The sequence below is a fragment of the Cherax quadricarinatus genome, chromosome 8 (genome assembly GCF_038502225.1).
Source record: "Cherax quadricarinatus isolate ZL_2023a chromosome 8, ASM3850222v1, whole genome shotgun sequence".
Lineage (NCBI taxonomy): Eukaryota > Metazoa > Arthropoda > Malacostraca > Decapoda > Parastacidae > Cherax > Cherax quadricarinatus.
Genome location: NC_091299.1, coordinates 10,219,054 through 10,225,053, shown reverse-complemented (window position 1 = coordinate 10,225,053; position 6,000 = coordinate 10,219,054). Strand labels below are relative to the sequence as shown.

General features: G+C 49.6%; 1 protein-coding gene across 1 annotated transcript in view; it reads left to right on the top strand.

Moving 5' to 3' along the window:
- The first annotated feature begins 1,275 nt into the window (after window positions 1-1,275).
- Window positions 1,276-6,000, top strand: part of LOC128685347 (bleomycin hydrolase) — an 88,975-nt gene continuing 84,250 nt past the window's right edge. Inside the window, exon 1 of the mRNA XM_070082853.1 lies at window positions 1,276-1,622. The gene's annotated coding sequence lies outside the window, so the exon portion shown is untranslated. The remainder of the gene's footprint in view (window positions 1,623-6,000) is intronic.

The following is a 6,000-nucleotide window of genomic DNA, read 5'->3' as shown; positions in this document are numbered from 1 at the left end:
TTGTGTAGTATAGCATTGTGTAGTATAGCATTGTGTAGTATAGTATTGTGTAGTATAGTATTGTGTAGTATAGCATTGTGTAGTATAGCATTGTGTAGTATAGCATTGTGTAGTATAGCACTGTGTAGTATAGCATCGTGTAGTATAGTATTGTGTAGTATAGTATTGTGTAGTATAGTATTGTGTAGTATAGTATTGTGTAGTATAGTATTGTGTAGTATAGTATTGTGTAGTATAGTATTGTGTAGTATAGTATTGTGTAGTATAGTATTGTGTAGTATAGCACTGTGTAGTATAGCATCGTGTAGTATAGTATTGTGTAGTATAGTATTGTGTAGTATAATATTGTGTAGTATAGTATTGTGTAGTATAGCATTGTGTAGTATAGCATCGTGTAGTATAGCATCGTGTAGTATAGTATTGTGTAGTATAGTATTGTGCAGTATAGCATCGTGTAGTATAGTATTGTGTAGCATAGTATTGTGTAGTATAATATTGTGTAATATGGTATTGTGTAGGCCCCTTGTTTTGCAAAGCATTTCGGGCAAATTAAGTCAGTTTTGTCCCAGGATGCGACCCACACCAGTGAGCCTACACCCAGGTACCTGTTCTATTGATAGGTGAACAGAGACACGTCCTAATATTCCCACCCATACCGGGTATCGAACCACGGACCTCAGTGTGTAAGCTTAAGTATATTTAATAGCCGAAATCTCCCGAGGAGCACTTTTCAGTAATTAATAATATACATTGTTTGAAGGGACACCCTGCCTCATTTATCACCATGAGTCGCAATCAGCGAAGAGGTGGGGCCAGGAGCTATGACTCGACCCCTGCAACCACAAATAGGTGAGTAAATAGGTGAGTATTTTTGGGATAGTATCATTCTTGTTACATCCGTATTACGGCTTTGTATGACCCACTCGGGTTTAGTACATAGATAATATTTTGTTGGCAACAATTAATGATCTGATCAGGTAGAACTGGTCACAGTCATGAACAGGTTACAAAGGTAATGAATCATTTACACGTCTATTCATGGTTAGGCAATTCTTTTTATATTCATTTTCATTTATTTCCTGTATAAGATATAATAATATGTATCTGGATTTAATATCTACAAGGCCAAATAATGTTGTTTCCGTCGTACTCTTACATAGTCTCGTTTTACTGCCTAAAAATTGGTGGCAAAATCTAATCTAACTGATAATTATTATAATATAGTGAGTTGTGAGAGGCAGTGTTGGTCCAGCGGCCCCTCAGAGTCTAGTCGCTGGAACAACCAGTGGTCCCTCAGAACCTGCTCAGGGATCGTGGACCAACCAGCGGTCCCTCAGAGCCTAGTCAGAGACCGTTGAACCAACCAACTGTCCCTCAGAGTCTAGTCAGGGACCGCTGAAATAACCAGCGGTCCCTCAGAGTCTAGTCAGGGACCGCTGAAATAACCAGCGGTCCCCCAGAGTCTAGTCAGGGACCGCTGAAATAACCAGCGGTCCCTCAGAGCCTGGTCAGCGACCGCTGGACCAACCAGCGATCCCTCAGAGCCTAGTCAGCGACCGCTGGACCAACACTATTTACTTCATTACGTGTCCACAAGGCTGGGAAGAAGAAACCCTGAACAAGTAAATAAACCAGTAGACTTCGGGGTGCACTTACAACACATTTTTTGGGGGTGACTTATAATTGTCTTGGGTAGTAAGATGCTGTGTAAATTTATCCAGGTTGTCCAGTAACCCAGGATAACCCAAGAAAGTCACAGGACTGTCTTGTCTTATTGTTGTCTTTATTAATCTTGTCTCCCAGGATGACTCACACCAGTCGACTAACACCAGGTACCTACTTACTGTTAGGTGAACAGGGACAGCAGGTGTAAGGAAACATGACCAATGTTTCCACCCAGCTGGGGATCGAACCACAGACACTCAGTGAGGCGAGAGGCAGGTGTTAAGAGACTTGTTTGTCTGAGTCAGGGTTGGACCTGAGTACTTTTATTGGTGAGGGAATTGTCACTGTGTTAGGTACCATAGTGAGGCAGCACCACTGTGCTGGGGAGTACCATAGTGAGGCAGCACCACTGTGCTGGGGAGTACCATAGTGAGGCAGCACCACTGTGCTGGGGAGTACCATAGTGAGGCAGCACCACTGTGCTGGGGAGTACCCTAGTGAGGCAGCACCACTGTGCTGGGGAGTACCATAATGAGGCAGCACCACTCTGCTGGGGAGTACCATAATGAGGCAGCACCACTCTGCTGGGGAGTACCATAGTGAGGCAGCACCACTCTGCTGGGGAGTACCATAGTGAGGCAGTCGCACTGTGCTGGGGAGTACCATAATGAGGCAGCACCACTGTGCTGGGGAGTACCATAGTGAGGGAGCACCACTCTGCTGGGGAGTACCATGGTGAGACAGGACCACTGTGCTGGGGAATACCATAGTGAGGCAGCACCACTGTGCTGGGGAGTACCATGGTGAGGCAGCACCACTGTGCTGGGGAGTACCATAGTGAGGCAGCACCACTGTGCTGGGGAGTACCATGGTGAGGCAGGACCACTGTGCTGGGGAGTACCATAGTGAGGGAGCACCACTGTGCTGGGGAGTACCATAGTGAGGCAGCACCACTGTGCTGGGGAGTACCATAGTGAGGCAGCACCACTGTGCTGGGGAGTACCATGGTGAGACAGGACCACTGTGCTGGGGAATACCATAGTGAGGCAGCACCACTGTGCTGGGGAGTACCATAGTGAGGCAGCACCACTGTGCTGGGGAGTACCATAGTGAGGCAGTCGCACTGTGCTGGGGAGTACCATAATGAGGCAGCACCACTCTGCTGGGGAGTACCATAGTGAGGGAGCACCACTGTGCTGGGGAGTACCATAGTGAGGCAGCACCACTGTGCTGGGGAGTACCATAGTGAGGCAGCACCACTGTGCTGGGGAGTACCATGGTGAGACAGGACCACTGTGCTGGGGAATACCATAGTGAGGCAGCACCACTGTGCTGGGGAGTACCATAGTGAGGCAGCACCACTGTGCTGGGGAGTACCATAGTGAGGCAGCACCACTGTGCTGGGGAGTACCATAATGAGGCAGCACCACTCTGCTGGGGAGTACCATAGTGAGGCAGCACCACTCTGCTGGGGAGTACCATAGTGAGGCAGTCCCACTGTGCTGGGGAGTACCATAGTGAGGGAGGACCACTGTGCTGGGGAGTACCATAGTGAGGCAGTCCCACTGTGCTGGGGAGTACCATAGTGAGGCAGGACCATTGTGTTGGGGAGTACCATAGTGAGGCAGTGCCACTCTGCTGGGGAGTACCATGGTGAGGCAGGACCACTGTGCTGGGGAGTACAATAGTGAGGCAGCACCACTGTGCTGGGGAGTACCATAGTGAGGCAGCACCACTGTGCTGGGGAGTACCATAGTGAGGCAGCACCACTGTGCTGGGGAGTACCATAGTGAGGCAGCACCACTGTGCTGGGGAGTACCATAGTGAGGCAGGACCACTGTGCTGGGGAGTACCATAGTGAGGCAATGCCACTGTGCTAGGGAGTACCATAGTAAGGCAGTGCCACTGTGCTGGGGAGTACCATAGTAAGGCAGTGCCACTGTGCTAGGGAATACCATAGTGAGGCAGCGCCACTGTGCTAGGGAGTACCATAGTGAGGCAGCACCACTGTGCTGGGGAGTACCGTAGTGAGGCAGCACCACTCTGCTGGGGAGTACCATAGTGAGGCAGGACCACTGTGCTGGGGAGTACCATAGTGAGGCAATGCCACTGTGCTAGGGAGTACCATAGTGAGGCAGCATCACTGTGCTGGGGAGTACCATAGTGAGGCAGCACCACTGTGCTGGGGAGTACCATAATGAGGCAGCACCACTGTGTTAGGGAGTACCATAGTGAGGCAGCACCACTGTGTTAGGGAGTACCATAGTGAGGCCACACCACTGTGCTAGGGAGTACCATAGTGAGGCAGCACCACTGTGCTAGTGAGTACCATAATGAGGCAGTGCCACTGTGCTGGGGAGTACCATAGTGAGGCTGCACCACTGTGCTAGGGAGTACCATAGTGAGTCAGCACCACTGTGCTAGGGAGTACCCTCGTGAGGCAACACCACTGTGCTGGGGAGTACCATAGTGAGGCAGCACCACTGTGCTAGGGAGTACCATAGTGAGGCAGTGCCACTGTGCTGGGGAGTACCATAGTGATGCAGCACCACTGTGTTAGGGAGTACCATAGTGAGGCAACACCACTGTGCTGGGGAGTACCATAGTGAGGCAGCACCACTGTGTTAGGGAGTACCGTAGTGAGGCAGCATCACTGTGCTAGGGAGTACCATAGTGAGGCAGCATCACACTGTTAGGGAGTACCATAGTGAGGCAGGACCATTGTGCTAGGGAGTACCATAGTGAGGCAGCACCACTGTGCTTGGGACTACCATAGTGAGGCAGCACCACTGTGTTAGGGAGTACCATAGTGAGGCAGCACCACTGTGTTAGGGAGTACCATAGTGAGGCAGCACCACTGTGTTAGGGAGTACCATAGTGAGGCAGTGCCACTGTGCTTGTGGGTACCATAGTGAGGCAGTCCCACTGTGCTAGGGAGTACCGTAGTGAGGCAGTGCTACTGAACACACAGCAGAGTCTTTACTGTTTTGAAATTCTTTAATGCTACTCTAGGCAGTCCACCAAGTGACCAGAGCCTACAGGTTGGCTGAATGGTTACCTGTGTTACAGGTTTACATGTGTACTCACCTAATTGTACTCACCTACTTGTGGTTGCAGGGGTCGAGACTCAGCTCCTGGCCCTGCCTCTTCACTGATCGCTACTCGGTCCTCTCTCTCTGCTTCCTGAGCTTTCTCATACCTCATCTTAAAGCTATGTATGGCTCCTGCCTCCACTACATCACTTGCTAGGCTGTTCCACTTCCTGACAACTCTATGACTGAACCCCTCAAGGGAGGTTCCTTGACGCTGGTGAGGGGCTTTTGATCTAGGGAATTGGATTTGTGCTCCAGTTCCCTGAATTGAGCCTGAATACCTTCTATTCCCCCCCACATGCGCTGTATAATCCTACGGGTTTAGCGCTCCCCCATGATTATAATAATCTATGACTGAAGAAATACTTCCTAACATCCCTGTGACTTGTCTGAGTCTTCAGCTTCCAATTGTGACCCCTTGTTTCTGTGTCCCCTCTCTGGAACATCCTGTCTCTGTCCACTGTATCTATTCCATGCATTATTTTGTATGTCATTATCATGTCTCCCCTGACCCTCCTGTCCTCCAGTGTCGTCAGTCCGATTTCCCTCAACCTTTCTTCGTAGGACATTCCTCTGAGCTCTGGAGATAGCCTTGTTGCAAACCTTTGTACTTTCTCTAATTTCTTGATGTGCTTGACCAGGTGTGGATTCCAAACTGATGCTGCATACTCCAGTATGGGCCTGACATACACAGTGTACAGTGTCTTGAACGATTCCTTACTAAGGTATCAGAACACTATTCTCAGGTTTGCCAGGTGCCCATATGCTGCAGCAGTTATCTGGTTGATGTGTGCCTCCGGAGATGTGCTCGGTGTTATGGTCACCCCAAGATCTTTCGCCTTGAGTGAGGTTTACAGTCTTTGACCACCTAGCCTATACTCTGTCTGCAGTCTTCTTTGCCCTTCCCCAATTTTCATGACTCTGCATTTGGCAGGGTTGAATTCGAGAAGCCAGTTGCTGGACCATGTGTCCTGCCTATCCAGGTCTCTTTGTAGTCCTGCCTGATCCTCATCTGTTTTAATTCTTTTCATTAACTTCACATCATCTGCGAACGGACACTTCAGAGTCGCTCCCTTCCATCGTGTCATTCACATATATCGAAAATAGCACTGGTCCTAGGACTGACCCCTGTGGGACCCCGCTCGTCACAGGCACCCACTGTGTCTAGTCACCTGTGGTACAGGTCAGCTGAGTAGTCACCTGTGCTACAGGTTTGCTGAGTGGTCACCTGAGCTATAGGTCA